The sequence below is a fragment of the Salvelinus namaycush genome, chromosome 28, assembly GCF_016432855.1.
Source record: "Salvelinus namaycush isolate Seneca chromosome 28, SaNama_1.0, whole genome shotgun sequence".
Taxonomy (NCBI): domain Eukaryota; kingdom Metazoa; phylum Chordata; class Actinopteri; order Salmoniformes; family Salmonidae; genus Salvelinus; species Salvelinus namaycush.
In genome coordinates, this window is record NC_052334.1 from 8522991 (window position 1) to 8540890 (window position 17900).

Sequence of the window (17900 nt, forward strand, 5' to 3'; positions counted from 1 at the left end):
GGGACAGAGAGATTCGGTCTACTCTACAGACGAGAGAGGGACAGAGAGATTCAGTCTACTCTACAAATGGGACAGAGATTCAGTCTACTCTACAGATGAGACAGAGAGATTCAGTCTACTCTACAGATGAGAGAGGGACTGAGAGATTCAGTCTACTCTACAGACAAGAGAGGGACAGAGAGATTCAGTCTACTCTACAGGACAAGAGAGGGACAGAGAGATTCAGTCTACTCTACAGATGAGACAGAGAGATGCAGTCTACTCTACAGATGAGACAGAGAGATTCAGTCTACTCTACAGATGAGAGAGGGACAGAGAGATTCAGTCTACTCTACAGACAAGAGAGAGACAGAGAGATTCAGTCTACTCTACAGACAAGAGAGAGACAGAGAGATTCAGCTACTCTACAGACAAGAGAGGGACAGAGAGCGATTCAGTCTACCCTTAAGACAAGAGAGGGACGAGAGATTCAGTCTACTCTACAGACAAGAGAGGAGACCAGAGAGATCAGTTCTACTCTACAGACAAGAGGGACGAGAGATCAGTCTACCAACGATGAGACAGAGAGATTCAGTCTATCTACGATGAGACAGAGAGATTCAGTCTACTCTACAGATGAGACAGAGATTCAGTCTAATTTACAGACGGGAGACAGAGAGATCAGTCTACACTACAGATGAGGACAGAAGATTTCGTATACTCTACAGGAACAGAGAGATTCAGTCACTCTACAGGACAAGATGAGAGACAGAGAGATTCAGTTACCTCTACAGACAACTTGAGAGGGACAGAGAGATCGTCTACTCTAAAGGACAAGAGAGGGAAGGAGAGATTCAGTCTACTCTACAAGACAAGAGAGAGACAGGAGAGATTCAGTTCTACCTACAGACAAGAGAGGGACAGAGAGATTCAGTCTACTCTACAGGACAAGAGAGGGAAAGAGAGATTCAGTCTACTCTACAGATGAGACAGAGAGATTCCAGTCTACTCTACAGATGAGACAGAGGAGTTCAGTTCGATTCTACAGACAAAAGAGACGAGGACAGAGAGATTCAGTATAACTCTACAGACAAAGAGAGGGACAGAGAGATTCAGTTCTACTCTACAGGACAAGAGAGGGACAGAGAGATTCAGCTGCTACTCACAGATGAGACAGAGAGATTCAGTCTACTCTACAGACAAGAGAGGGACAGAGGGATTCAGTCTTACTCTACAGACAAGAGAGGACAGAGAGATACAGTCTACTCTACATACAAGAGGACAGAGAGGATTCAGTCTACTTACAGATGAGACAGAGAGATTCAGTTACTGCTACAGCAAGAGAGGGACAGAGAGATTCAGTCTACTCAAGACAAAGAGGGACAGAGAGATTCAGTCTACTCTACAGATATGAGACAGAGAGATGGAGTCTACTTACAGATGAGACAGAGAGATTCAGTCTACTCTACAGATTGAGAGAGGGACAGAGAGAATTAATCTACTTACGGATGATAAGAGAGATTCAGTTACTCTACAAGATGCGAACAGAGAGATTCGTCATACTCTACAGACAAAGAGAGGACAGAGGGATTCAGTCTACTCTACAGACAATGAGAGGGACAGAGAGATTCAGTTCTTAAACTCTAAAGGACAAGAGGGACAGAGAGAAGATTCAGTCTACTATACAGATGAGACAGAGAGATTCACGTCTATCTAGAAAAGAGAGGGACAGAGGAGATTCAGTCTACTCTACAGACAACGAGAGGGACAGGAGAGACTTCAGGGTCCTACCTCTACAGCAATGAGAGGGACAGAGAGATTCAGTCTACTCTACACGACAGAGGGGACAGAGAGATTCAGTCTACTCTACAGATGAGACAGAGAGATTCAGTCTACTCTAAGACAACGAGAGGGACAGAGAGATTCAGTCTACTCTACGCCAAGAGGGACCAGAGAGATCTCCTACTTCTACTCTGCAGATGAGACAGAGAGATTCAGTCTACTCTACAGATGAGACAGAGAGATTAAGTCTACTCTATAGATGAGAGAGTGCGACAGAGAGATCAGTCTACTCTACAGATGCAGACAGAGAGATTCAAGTCTACTCACAGATGAGAGGAGGACAGAGAGATTCAGTCTACTCTACAGATGAGACAGAGAGATTCATCTACTCTTACAGATGCGACGAGGGGGACAGAGAGATTACGTTACTCTACAGATGAGACAGAGGAGATTCAGTCTACTCTACAGATGAGACAAGAGAAGATTCAGTCTACTCTATAGACAAGACGAGAGACAGAGCGATTCAGGTATACTCTACAGATGAGGACATAGAGATTCAGTCTACTCTACAGAACACAGAGAGGGACAGAGAGATTCAGTCTATCTACAGATGAGACAGGAGAGATTCAGGTTCTACTCTACAGAATGAGACAGAGAGATTCAGTCTACTCTACAGACAAGAGAGGGCAGAGAATCAAGTCTACTCTACAGAAAGATTCTTTCTTTTTTTTTTGAGGGACCAGAGAGATCAGTCTACTCTACAGATGAGACAGAGAGATTCAGTCACTCTACTAGACAAGTGAGAGGGACCATAGAGATTCAGTCCTACTCTACAATGAGACAGAGGAGTTTCTATTACAGCACGGTCGAATACTACTCTAGCGACAAGATGAGGACGAGATATTTCAGTCTACTCTACACGATGAGACAAGAGAATTCAGTCTACTCTACAGACAACGGAGAGGGACAGAGAGATTCAGTCTACTCTACGACTGAGACAGGAGAGATTCATCTACTCTACAGATGAGACAGAGAGATTTCAGTCTAACTACAGATGAGACAGAGAGATCAAAGTCTACTCTACCAGAAGATTAGTCTATGACAGAAAGGAGATTCAGATTACTTACAGACAAGAGAGGGACAGAGCGATTCAGGTCTACTCTACAGATGAGACAGAGAGGATTCAGTCTTAACTCCACAGATGAGACTGAGAAGATTCAGTCTCTCTCTAAAGATGATACGAGATTCAGTTACTCTACAGATGAGAAGAAGGGACTGGAGAGATTCAGTCCTACTCTAAGAAAGAGAGGGACAGAGAGATTCAGTCTAACTCTACAGACAAGAGAGGGACAGAAGATTCAGGTCTACCTACAGCATGAGACAGAGAGATTCCAGTCTACTCTACATGATGAGACCGAGAGATTCAGTACTAACTCTACAGATGAGAAGAGAATTTAGTCTAATACACTCAGATAGACAGAGAGATTCTTCTACTCTACAAATGAGACAGAGAGGATTCATCTACCTCTACAGTGAGGAGAGAGAATTCAGGCACTCTAAGATGAGACGAGAGATTCAGTCTACTCTACAGATGCAGACAGAGAGATGTCAGTCTACTCTACAGACAAGAGCGGGACAGAGAGATTTCGTGTCTACTTCTACAGACGGAGAGGGACAAGAGTTCAGACTACTCTACAAATGGGACAGAGATTCAGTCTACTTACAGATGAACAGAGAGATTCAGTCTACTCTACAGATGATGATGAGGAAACTTGAGGAAAGATTTTTTTCTCAGTCTACTCTACAGACAAGAGAGGGACAGAGAGATTCAGTCTACTCTACAGACAAGAGAGGGACAGAGAGATTCAGTCTACTCTACAGACAAGAGAGGGACAGAGAGATTCAGTCTACTCTACAGACAAGAGAGGGACAGAGAGATTCAGTCTACTCTACAGACAAAGGGACCGAGAGATTCAGTCTACTTACAGATGAGACAGAGAGATTCAGTCTACTCTACAGATGAGACAGAGAGATTCAGTCTACTCTACAGATGTAGAGAGGGACAGAGAGATTCCAGTCTACTTACAGATGAGACAGAGAGATTCATCTACATATACAGATGAGACAGAGAGATTCAGTCTACTCTACAGATGAGACAGAGAGATTCAGTCTACTCTACAGACAAGAGAGAGACAGAGAGATTCAGTCTACTCTACAGATGAGACAGAGAGATTCAGTCTACTCTACAGACAAGAGAGGGACAGAGAGATTCAGTCTACTCTACAGATGGGACAGAGAGATTCGTTACTCTCTACAGATGAGACAGAGAGATTCAGTCTACTCTACAGACAAGAGAGAGACAGAGAGATTCAGTCTACTCTACAGCAAGAGAGGGACAGAGAGATCAGTCTACTCTACAGACAAAGAGGGACAGAGAGATTCAGTCTACTCTACAGATGAGACAGAGAGATTCAGTCTGACTCTACAGACATCAGAGAGGGACAGAGGAATTCAGTCTACTCTACAGGACACAGCAGAGGGAACAGAGAGATTCAGTCTAACTCTAACAGATAAAGAGCGGACAGAGAGATTCAGTCTACTCTACAGATGAGACAGAGAGATTCAGTCTACTCTACAGATAAGAGAGGGACAGAGAGATTAAGTCTACTCTACAGATGATACAGAGAGATTCAGTCTACTCTACAGATGAGAGAGAGAGATTCGTCTACTCTACAGACAAGAGAGGGACAGAGGGATTCAGTCTAACTCTACAGACAAGAGAGGGACAGAGAGATTCAGTCCTACTCTACAGACAAGAGGGACAGAGAGAGTTCAGTCTACTACTACAGATGAGACAGAGAGATTTCAGTCTACTCTACAGACAAGAGAGGGACAGAGAGATTCAGTCTACTCTACAGACAAGAGAGGGACAGAGAGATTCAGTCTACTCTACAGGAGAGAGGAGGGACACGAGAGATTCTACTCTACTCGGCAGATGAGACAGAGAGATCCAGTCTACTCTACAGATGCGTAACAGAGAGATTCAGTCCTACTCTACAGATGAGACAGAGAGATTCAGTCTACTCTATAGACAAGAGAGGGACAGAGATTCAGTCTACTCTACAGATAGAGACAGAGAGATTCAGTCTACTCTACAGACAAGAGAGGAAGAGAGATTCAGTCTACTCTACAGACAAGAGGGACAGAGATTCGTCTACTCTACAGATGAGACAGAGAGATTCAGTCTACTCTACAGACAGAGAGGGACAGAGAGATTCAGTCTACTCCAGACAGAGAGGGGACAGAGAGATTCGTCTACTCTACAGATGGACAGAGAGATCAGTCTACTCTACAGATGAGACATAGAGATTCAGTCTACTCTACAGACAGAGAGGGGACAGAGAGATTCAGTCTACTCACAGATGAGACAGAGAGGATTCATCTACTCTACAGATGAGACAGAGAGATTCAGTTACCATGACAGAGCAGCAGAGAGATTCAGTCTACTCATACAGATGAGACAGATAGAGATTCAGTCTACTCTACAGACAAGAGAGGGACAGAGAGATTCGTCTACTTACAGATAAGCAACAGAAAAGATCAGTCTACTCTACAGATGAGACAGAGAGATTCAGTCTACTCTACGACAAGAGGACAGAGAGATTCGGTCTACTTACAGATGAGACAGAGATTCAGTCTACTCTACAGAGATGGACAGAGAGATTCAGTCTACTCTACAGACAAGAGAGGTGACAGAGAGATTCAGTCTACTCTACAGATGAGACAGAGAGATTCAGTCCTACTCTACAGATGAGACAGAGAGATTCAGTCTACTCACAGATGAGACAGAGAGATTAGTCTACTCTACAGATGAGTACAGAGAGATTCAGTCTACTCTACAACAAAGAGACAGAGAGATTCAGTCTACTCTACAGAAGAGACAGAGAGATTCAGTCTACTCTACAGATGGACAGAGATTCAGTCTACTCTACAGATGAGAAGAGAGATTCGCTCTACTCTACAGACAGAGAGGGACAGAGAGATTCAGTCTACTCTACAGACAGAGAGAGACAGAGAGATTCAGTCTACTCTACGACAAGAGAGGGACAGAGAGATTTCAGTCTACTAATACAGACAAGAGAGGGACAGAGAGATTCTAGTCTATCACAGACAAGAGAGGGACAGCGAGATTCAGTCTTACTTCAGACAAGAGGGACCGAGAGATTAGTCTACTAAAACAGATGAGACAGAAGAGACTTCATCTACTCTAAGATGAGGACAGAGAGATTGCATGTCTACACTACACATGAGAGACAGAGCAGATTCAGTCTACCTCACAGACAAGAGGGACAGAGAGATTCAGTCTACTCTACAGACAAGAGAGGGACAGAGGGATTCAGTCTACTCTACAGACAAGAGAGGACAGAGAGATTCAGTCTACTTACCAGACAAGAGAGGACAGCAGAGATTCGTCTACTCTACAGACAAGAGAGAGACAGAGAGATCAGTTACTCTACAGACAAGAGAGGGACAGAGAGATTCAGTCTACTCTACAGACAAGAGAGGGCACGAGAAAGATTCTGTCTACGTCTACAGATGAGACAGAGAGATTCAGTCTACTCTACAGACAAATGGACAGAGAGTGCGTTACTTACAGATGAGACAGATAGATCAGTCTATCTACTACTGATCAGACTAAGAGAGGGACAGAGAGATTCAGTCTTACTCTACAGATGAGACAGAGAGATTCAGTCTACTCTACAGATGGACAGAGAGATCAGTCTACATACAGATGAGGACAGAGAGATTCAGGTATTACTACTACAGATGAGACAGAGAGATTCCGTCTACTCTACAGACAAGAAGAGGGACAGAGAAATTCAGTCTACTCTACAGACAAGAGAGGGCAGAGAGATTCAGTCTACTCTACAGATGAGACAGAGAGATTCAGTTACTCTACAGATGAAGACAGAGAGATTCAGTCTACTCTACAGATAGAGAGGACAGAGAGGATTCAGTCTACTCTACAGACAGAGAGGGACAGAGAGATTCAGTCTACTCTACAGACAACGAGAGGGGACAGAGAGATTCAGTCTACTCTACAGACAAGAGAGGGACAGAGAGATTCAGTACTATCTAAGACAGAGAGGGACAGAGGAGATTCAGTCTACTCTACAGGATGAGGACAGAGGATTCAGTCTACTCTGACAGATGAGACAGAGAGATTCAGTCTACTTACAGATGGGGACAGAGAGATTCAGTCTACTCTACAGACAAGAGAGACAGAGAGATTCAGTCTACTCTACAGACAAGAGAGGGACAGAGAGATTCAGTCTACTCTACATACAAGAGGGACAGAGAGATTCAGTCTACTCTACAGACAAGAGAGGGACAGAGAGATTCAGTCTACTCTACAGACAAGATGAGGGACAGAGAGATTCAGCTACTTACAGCAGAGACGAGAGATTCAGTCTACTCAAACAGATAGATACAGAGAGATTAGTTACTTACAGATGAGACAGAGAGATTCAGTCTACTCTACAGACAAGAGAGGAGACAGAGAGATTCAGTCTACTCACAGACAAGAGAGGGACAGAGAGATTCAGTCTATCTACCAAACAAGAGAGGGGAAAGAGAGATTCAGTACTACTCTACAGGACAAGAGAGAGGACAGAGAGATTCAGTCTACTCTACAGAAGAGGACAGAGAGATTCAGTCTACTCTACAGACATAGAGAGACAGAGAGATTCAGTCTACCTACAGCAAGAGAGGGACAGAGAGATTCAGTCTACCTTACAGACAAGAGAGGACAGAGAGGATTCAGTCTACTCTACAGATGAGACAGAGAGATTCAGTCTACTCTACAGATGAGACAGAGAGATTCAGTCTAATTACAGGCCCCAGAGAGAGGGACAGAGAGATTCAGTCTAACTTACAGACAAGAGAGGGACAGAGGATTCAGTCTACTCTACAGGCAAGAGAGGGACAGAGAGATTCAGTCTACTCTACAGATGAGACAGAAGAGATTCAGTCTACTCTACAGACAAGAGAGGACAGAGGAGATTAAGTCTAATCTTAGCAGACAAGAGGAGGGACAGAGAGATTCAGTCTATACATACAAGAGGGACAGAGAGATTCAGTCTACTCTACAGATGAGACAGAGAGATCAGTCACTCTACAGAGAGACAGAGAGATCAGTCTACTTCGACAGAGAGACAGAGAGATTCAGTCTACTCTACAGATGTGAGACAGAGAGATCAGTCTACTATACAAGATGAGACAGAGAGATTCAGTCTACTCATACAGATAGAGAGGGACAGAGAGATTAAGTCTACTCTACAGATGATACAGAGAGATTCAGTCTACTCTACAGATGAGAAAGAGAGATCAGTCTACTCTACAGACAGAGAGGGACAGAGGATTCAGTCTATCTACAGACAAGAGAGGGACAGAGAGATTCAGTCTACTCTAAGACAAGAGAGAGATTCAGTCTACTCTACAGATGAGACAGAGAGATTCAGTCTACTCTACAGACAAGAGCGGGACAGAGAGATTCGGTCTACTCTACAGACGAGAGAGGGACAGAGAGATATAGTCTACTCTACAAATGGGACAGAGATTCAGTCTACTCTACAGATGAGACAGAGAGATTCAGTCTACTCTACAGACAAGAGAGGGACAGAGAGATTCAGTCTACTCTACAGACAAGAGGGACAGAGAGATTCAGTCTACTCTACAGATGAGACAGAGAGATTCAGTCTACACTACAGATGAGACAGAGAGATTCAGTCTACTCTACAGATGAGACAGACGATTAGTCTACCTTACAGACAGAGAGGACAGAGAGATTCAGTCTACTCTACAGACAAGAGAGACAGAGAGATTCAGTCTACTCTACAGATGAGACAGAGAGATTCAGTCTACTCTACAGATGAGACAGAGATTCAGTCTACTCTACAAGAGAGACAGAGAGATCAGTTACTCTACAGGAGACAGAGAGATTCAGTCTACTCTACAGACAAGAGAGGGACAGAGAGATTCAGTCTACTCTACAGACAAGAGAGGGACAGAGAGATCAGTTATCTACAGACAAGAGAGGGACAGAGAGATTCAGTCTACTTACAAAGGGACAGAGATTCAGTCTACGCACAGATGACAGAAGATTCAGTCTACTCTCAGTGAGACAGCAGAGATCAGTCACCTACAGACAGAGAGGACAGAGAGATTCAGTCTACTCTAAAGACAAGAGAGGGACAGAGAGATTCAGTCTACTCTACAGACAAGAGAGGGACAGAGAGAGTTTCAGTCTACCTCTACAGAAAGAGAGAGACAGAGAGATCAGTCTACTCTACAGAACAAGAGGGACAGAGAGATTCAGTCTACTCTGACAGATGAGACAGAGAGATTCAGTCTACTTACACAGAGAGACAGAGAGATTCAGTCTACTCTACAGACAAGAGAGAGGACAGAGAGATTCAGTCTACCTCTACAGATGGACAGAGAGGATTCAGTCTACTCTACAGATGAGACAGAGAGATTCAGGTCTACTCTACAAGATGAGACAGAGAGATTCAGTCTACTCACAGGACAAGAGAGGGAAAGAGAGATTCAGTCACTCTCAACAAGAGATGGGACAGAGAGATTCAGTCTACTCTACAGGATGAGACAGAGAGATTCAGTCTACTCTACAGACAAGAGAGGGACAGAGGATTCAGTCTACTCTACAGACAAGAGCAGGGACAGAGAGATTCAGTCTACTCATACAGACAGAGAGGACAGAGAGATTCAGGTCTACTCTACAGATGAGACAGAGAGATTCAGTCTACTCTACAGACAAGAGAGGGACAGAGAGATTCAGTTTACTTACAGACAAGCAAGGACAGAGAGATTCAGTCTACTCTCTACAGATGAGACAGAGAGATCAGTCTACTCTACAGATGAGGGACAGAGAGATTCAGTCTACTCTACAGATGAGAGGGGACAGAGAGATCTAAGTCATACTTACAGATGAGACAGAGAGATTCAGTCTACTCTTACAGATGAGACAGAGAGATTCAGTTCTACTTACAGACAAGAGAGGGACAGAGAGATTCAGTCTACTCTACAGACAAGAGAGGGACAGAGAGATTCAGTTACGCTCTACAGAACAAGAGGGACAGAGAGATTCAGTCTACTCTACAGATGAGACAGAGAGATTCAGTCTACCTCTACAGAAATGAGGGACAGAGAGATTCAGTCTACTCTACAGAATGAGGGGACAGAGAGATTCAGTCTACTCTGACAGAGAGACAGAGAGATTCAGTCTACTCTACAAGATGAGACAGAGAGATTAGTCTACACTACAGAGGAGACAGAGAGATTCAGTCTACTCTACAATGAGACAGAGAATTCAGTTATACTCTCACAGATGAGACAGAGAGATTCAGTCTACTCTACAAGATGAGACAGAGAGATTCAGTCTACTCTACAGACAAGAGAGGGACAGAGAGATTCAGTCTATCTACAGATGAGACAGAGAGATTCAGTCTACTCTGACAGATGAGGACAGAGAGATTACAGTCTACTCTACAGATGAGGCAGAGAGATTCAGTCTACTCTACAGACAAGAGAGGGACAGAGAGATTTCAGTCTACTCTACAGACAAGATAGGGACGAGAGATTCAGTCTACTCTACGATGAGACAGAGAGAATCAGTCTACTCTACAGAAAGAAGCAGGAGGGACAGAGAGATGCAGTCTACTCTACAGATGAGGACAGAGAGATTCAGTCTACTACTACAGATGAGACAGAGAGATTCAGTCTACTCTACAGATGAGACAGAGAAGATTCAGTCTACTCTTAAAGATGAGACAGAGAGATTCAGTCTACTCTACAGACAAGAGAGGGACAGAGAGATTCAGTCTACTCTACAGATGAGACAGAGAGATTCAGTCTACTCTACAGATGAGAGAGAGATTAGTCTACTCTACGATGAGACAGAGAGATTCAGTCTACTCATGAGACAGATTCAGACAGATGAGAGAGGGACAGAGAGATTCAGTCTACTCTACAGAAGAGAGAAGGAGATTCAGTCTACTCTACAGACAGAGAGGGACAGAGAGCGATTCAGTCTACTCTACAGAAGACCGAGGAGACGTTAAAGAGGACAGAGAGATTCAGTCTACGACAGAAGTGGACAGAGAGATTAGGCTTACTCTACAGATGAGACAGAGAGATTCAGTCTACTCTACAAAGAGAGGACAGAGAGATTCAGTCTACTCTACAGGGATGAACAGAGAGATTCAGTCTACTTACAGATGAGGACAGAGAGATTCAGTCTACTCTAGACAGATGAGGGACAGAGAGATTCAGTCTACTCTACAGACAAGTGAGAGGGACAGAGGAGATTCAGTCATACTCACAGACATAGAGAGGGACAGAGAGATTCACGTTCACTCTCAGACAAGAGGGACGAGAGATTCAGTCTACTCTACAGATGAGACAGAGAGATTCAGTCTACTCTACAGAAAGAGAGGGACAGAGAGATTCAGTCTACTCTACAGGACAAGAGAGGGACAGAGAGATTCAGTCTACATCTACAGACAAGAAGAGGGACAGAGGATTCATCTACTCTAAAGACAAAGAGAGGGACAGAGGAGATCAGTCTACTCTCCACAAGAGAGGGACAAGAGATTCAGTCTACTCTACAGACAAGAGGGACGAGAGATTCAGTCTATTAAATACAGATGAGACAGAGAGATTCAGTCTACTCACAGATGAGACAGAGAGATTCAGTCTACTCTACAGATGAGAGAAGATAGATGACCCTTCAGTCTACTCTACAGAGAGGGACAGAGAGATTCAGTCTACCTACAGATGAGACAGAGAGATTCAGTCGACTCGACAGATGAGACAGAGAGATTACAGCTTCTCTACAGAAGAGAGACAGAGAGATTCAGTCTACTCTACAGACAAGAGGGACAGAGAGATTCAGTCTACTCTACAGATGAGACAGAGAGATTCAGTCTACTCTACAGATGAGACAGAGAGATTCAGTCTACTCTACAGACAAGAGAGGGACAGAGAGATTCAGTCTACTCTACAGACAAGAGGGACAGAGAGATTCAGTCTACTCTACAGACAAGAGAGGGACAGAGAGATTCAGTCTACTCTACAGATGAGACAGAGAGATTCAGTCTACTCTACAGAAAGAGAGAGACAGAGAGATTCAGTCTACTCTACAGACAAGAGGGACAGAGAGATTCAGTCTACTCTATACAACGACGAGAGACAGAGAGTTCAGTCTACTCTGACAGAATGAGCGCAGAGATTCAGTCTACTCTACAGATGAGGGACAGAGAGATTCAGTTACTCTACAGATGGAAGACGAGAGATTCAGTCTCTCTACAACAGAGAGGACAGAGAGATTCAGTCTACTCTACAGACAAGAGAGGACAGAGAGATTCAGTCTACTCTAACAGACAATGAGAGGGACAGAGAGATTCAGTCTACTCTACAGACAAGAGAGGGACAGAGGATTCAGTCTACTCTACAGACAAGAGAGGGACCGAGAAGATTCAGTCTACTCTACAGCATGAGAGCACAGAGGGGATTCAGTCTACTCTCGTACAGATGAGGACAGAGAGATTCAGTCTACTCTACAGATGGGAGGACAGAGAGATTCAGTATACTCATACAGAGAGACAGAGAGATTCAGTACTTACACTACAGATGAGACAGAGAGATTCAGTCTACTCTACAGATGAGGACAGAGAGATCAGTCTTACTCTACAGATCAGAGAGAGACAGAGAGAGAGATTCAGAGGTACTCTACAGACAAGAGAGGGGACAGAGAGATTCAGTCTACTACAGATGAGACAGAGAGATTCAGTCTACTCTACAGATGAGACAGAGAGATTCAGTCTATCTCTACAGACAAGAGAGAGACAGAGGGATTCAGTCTACTCTAACAACGACAGGATCATATGAAGACAAGAGGGGACAGAGAGATTCAGTCTACTCTACAGAGAGGACAGAGAGATTCAGTCTACTCTACAGACAGAGAGAGGGACAGAGAGATTCAGTCTACTCTACTCGACAGAGACGAGGACAGAGAGATTCAGTCTTACTCTACAGACAAGAGGACAGAGAGATTCAGTTATCTACAGACAAGAGAGGGACAGAGAGATTCAGTCTACTCTTACAGATGAGACAGAGAGATGCAGTCTACACTCTACAGATGACAGAGAGATTCAGTACTCTACAGGAGAGAGAGAAGAGAGATTCAAGTCTACTCTACAGATGAGACAGAGAGATTCAGTCTATCTCATGACAAGATGAGGACAGAGAGATTCAGTCTACTCTACAGATGAGACAGAGAAGATTCAGTCTACTCTACAGACAAGAGAGGGACAGAGAGATTCAGTCTACTCTACAGACGAGACAGAGAGATCAGTATCTAAGATGAGACAGGAAGTTCAGTCTACTCTACAGTAAGAGAGGGCAGAGAGATTCAGTCTACTCTACAGATCAGAGGAGGACAGAGAGATTCAGTTACTCTAAGCAAGAGAGACGAGAGATTCAGTCTACTCTAGCAGATGAGACAGAGAGATTCAGTCTACTCTACAGATGAGACAGAGAGATTCAGTCTACTACGATGAGACAGTCTATGAGAGAGGGACAGAGAGTTCAGTCTACTTACAGATGAGACAGAGAGATTCAGTCTACTCTACAGATGAGACAGAGAGATTCAGTCTACTCTAAGACAAGAGAGGACAGAGAGATTCAGTCTACTCTACAGACAAAGAGAGACAGAGAGATTCAGTTCTACTCTACAGATGAGACAGAGAGATTCAGTCTACTATACACAGATGAGACAGAGAGATTCAGTCTACTACAGATGAGACAGAGAGATTCAGTCTACATCTACAGAGTGAGGACAGAGAGATTCAGTCTACTCTACAGATGAGACATAGAGATTCAGTCTACTCTACAGACAAGAGAGGAGACAGAGAGATTCATTCTACTCTACAGATGAGGACAGAGAGATTCAGTCTATCTATACAGATGAGGGACAGAGAGATTCAGTCTACATGACAGATGAGGACAGAGAGGATTCAGTCTACTCTACAGATGAGCAGAGAGAGATTCAGTCTACTCTACAGACAGAAGAGGACAGAGAGATTCAGTCTACTCTACAGATGAGACAGAGAGATTCAGTCTACTCTAAAGATGAGACAGAGAGATTCAGTCTACTCTACAGATGAGACAAGAGATTCAGTCTACTCTACAGACAGGAGGGACAGAGAGATTCAGTTACTTACAGATGAGACAGAGAGATTCAGTCTACTCTACAGATGAGGACAGAGAGATTCAGTCTACACTACAGATGAGACAGAGAGATTCAGTCTACTCTACAGATGAGACAAGAGAGATTCAGTTCTTACTCTACAGACAAAGAGAGGACAGAGAGATTCAGTCTACTCTACAGACAAGAGAGGGACAGAGAGATTCAGTCTACTCTTACAGATGAGACAGAGAGATTCAGTCTACTCTACCAGATGAGACAGAGAGATTCAGTTACTCTACAGACAAGGAGAGACAGAGAGATTCAGTTCTACTCTACAGACAAGAGAGGGACAGAGAGATTCAGTCTACTCTACAGGACAAGGAGGGACAGAGAGATTCAGTCTACTCTGACAGATGAGGGACAGAGAGATTCAGTTCTACTCTACAGACAAGAGAGGGACAGAGAGATTCAGTCTACTCTACAGACAGAGAGGGGACAGAGAGATTCAGTATACTCTAATACAGATGAGACAGAGAGATCAGTTTCAGTCTACTCTACAGTGAGACAGAGAGATTCAGTCTACTCTACAGGACAAGAGAGGGACAGAGAGATTCAGTCTACTCTACAGACAAGAGAGGGACAGAGAGATTCAGTCTACTCTACAGATGAGACAGAGAGATGCAGTCTACTCTACAGATGAGACAGAGAGATTCAGTCTACTCTACAGATGAGAGAGGGACAGAGAGATTAAGTCTACTCTACAGATGATACAGAGAGATTCAGTCTACTCTACAGATGAGACAGAGAGATTCAGTCTACTCTACAGACAAGAGAGGGACAGAGGGATTCAGTCTACTCTACAGACAAGAGAGGGACAGAGAGATTCAGTCTACTCTACAGACAAGAGGGACAGAGAGATTCAGTCTACTCTACAGATGAGACAGAGAGATTCAGTCTACTTACAGACAAGAGAGGGACAGAGAGATTCAGTCTACTTACAGACAAGAGAGGGCCAGAGAGAAGATTCAGTCTTACTCTACAGATGAGACAGAGAGATTCAGCTTACTCTACAGATGAGAGAGGACAGAGTATCACTACAGATGAGACAGAGAGATTCAGTCTACTCTACAGATGAGACAGAGAGATTCAGTCTACTCTACAGATGAGAGAGGGACAGAGAGATTCAGTCTACTATTACAGGATGAAGACAGACGAGATTCAGTCTCTCAAGACAAGAGAGGGACAGCCCGAGAGATTCAGTCTACTCTAGATGAGACAGAGAGATCGTCTATCTACAGATGAGACAGAGAGATCAGTCTACTTAACGATGAGGGACAGAGAGATTCAGTCTACTCTAAGACAGAGAGAGAGACAGAAGAGATTCAGTCTACTCTACAGATGAGACAGAGAGATTCAGTCTACTATACAGACAAGAGAGGGACAGAGAGATTCAGTTACTCGACAGACAAGAGAGGGACAGAGAGATTCAGTCTACTCTACAGATGAGACAGAGAGATTCAGTCTACTCTACAGACAAGAGAGGGACAGAGAGATTAGTCTACTCTACAAGATGAGACAGAGAGATTCAGTCTACTCTACAGATGAGACAGAGAGATTCAGTCTACATACAGATGAGACAGAGAGATTCAGTCTACACTACAGATGAGACAGAGAGATTCAGTCTACTCTACAGATGAGACAGAGAGTTCAGTTACTCTACAGACAAGAGAGGGACAGAGAGATTCAGTCTAATCTACAGATGAGACAGAGAGATTCAGTCTACTCTACAGATGAGACTGAGAGATCAGTCTACTCTACAGATGAGACAGAGATTCAGTCTACTCTACAGATGAGAGAGGGACTGAGAGATTCAGTCTACTCTACAGACAAGAGAGGGACAGAGAGATTCAGTCTACTCTACAGACAAGAGAGGGACAGAGAGATTCAGTCTACTCTACAGATGAGACAGAGAGATTCAGTCTACTCTACAGATGAGACAGAAGAGATTCAGTCTACTCTACAGATGAGATAGAGAGATTTAGTCTACACTACAGATGAGACAGAGAGATTCAGTCTACTCTACAAAGAGACAGAGAGATTCAGTCTACTCTACAGATGAGACAGAGAGATTCAGTCTACTCTACAGATGAGACAGAGAGATTCAGTCTACTCTACAGATGAGACAGAGAGATTCAGTCTACTCTACAGACAAGAGCGGGACAGAGAGATTCGGTCTACTCTACAGACGAGAGGACAGAGAGATTCAGTCTACTCTACAACGAGGACAGAGATTCAGTATACTCTACAGATGCGACAGAGAGATTCAGTCTACTCTACAGATTGAGAGAGGGACTGAGAGTTAAGTCTACTCTACAGAAAGAGAGAGGACAGAGAGCATTCAGGTCTACTCTACAGACAAGAGAGGTGACAGGAGCGATCAGTCTACTCTACAGACAAGAGAGCGGGAACAGAGAGATCAGTCTACTCTACAGACAAGAGAGGGACAGAGAGATTCAGTCTACTCTACAGACAAGAGGGACCGAGAGATTCAGTCTACGCTTAGAGACACAGGGGAAGACGTTTTTAAAGACGCAGGGGAAGACATCTTTAAAGACACAGGGGAGGACATCTTTAGAGACACAGGGGAGGACATCTTTAGAGACACAGGGGAAAACATCTTTAAAGACGCAGGGGAAGACATCTTTAGAGACACAGGGGAGGACATCTTTAGAGACACAGGGGAAAACATCTTTAAAGACACAGGGGAAGACATCTTTAAAGACGCAGGGGAAGACATCTTTAAAGACACAGGGGAAGACATCTTTAAAGACACAGGGGAGGACATCTTTAAAGACACAGGGGAAGACATCTTTAAAGACACAGGGGAAGACATCTTTAAAGACACAGGGGAGGACATCTTTAAAGACACAGGGGAGGACATCTTTAGAGACACAGGGGAAGACGTCTTTAAAGACACAGGGGAAGACATCTTTAAAGACACAGGGGAGGACATCTTTAAAGACACAGGGGAGGACATCTTTAGAGACACAGGGGAAGACATCTTTAAAGACACAGGGGAGGACATCTTTAGAGACACAGGGGAAGACATCTTTAAAGACACAGGGGAAGACATCTTTAAAGACACAGGGGAAGACGTCTTTAAAGACACAGGGGAAGACGTCTTTAAAGACACAGGGGAAGACATCTTTAGAGACACAGGGGAAGACGTCTTTAGAGACGCAGGGGAGGACATCTTTAAAGACACAGGGGAGGACATTTTTAAAGACACAGGGGAGGACATCTTTAGAGACACAGGGGAGGACATCTTTAGAGACACAGGGGAAGACATCTTTAGAGACACAGGGGAAGACATCTTTAGAGACACAGGGGAGGACATCTTTAGAGACACAGGGGAAGACATCTTTAGAGACACAGGGGAGGACATCTTTAGAGACACAGGGGAGGACATCTTTAGAGACACAGGGGAAGACATCTTTAGAGACACAGGGGAAGACATCTTTAAAGACACAGGGGAAGACATCTTTAGAGACACAGGGGAAGACGTCTTTAGAGACGCAGGGGAGGACATCTTTAAAGACACAGGGGAGGACATCTTTAGAGACACAGGGGAGGACATCTTTAGAGACACAGGGGAAGACGTCTTTAGAGACGCAGGGGAGGACATCTTTAAAGACACAGGGGAGGACATCTTTAAAGACACAGGGGAGGACATCTTTAGAGACACAGGGGAAGACGTCTTTAGAGACACAGGGGAGGACATCTTTAGAGACACAGGGGAGGACATCTTTAAAGACACAGGGGAGGACATCTTTAGAGACACAGGGGAAGACGTCTTTAGAGACGCAGGGGA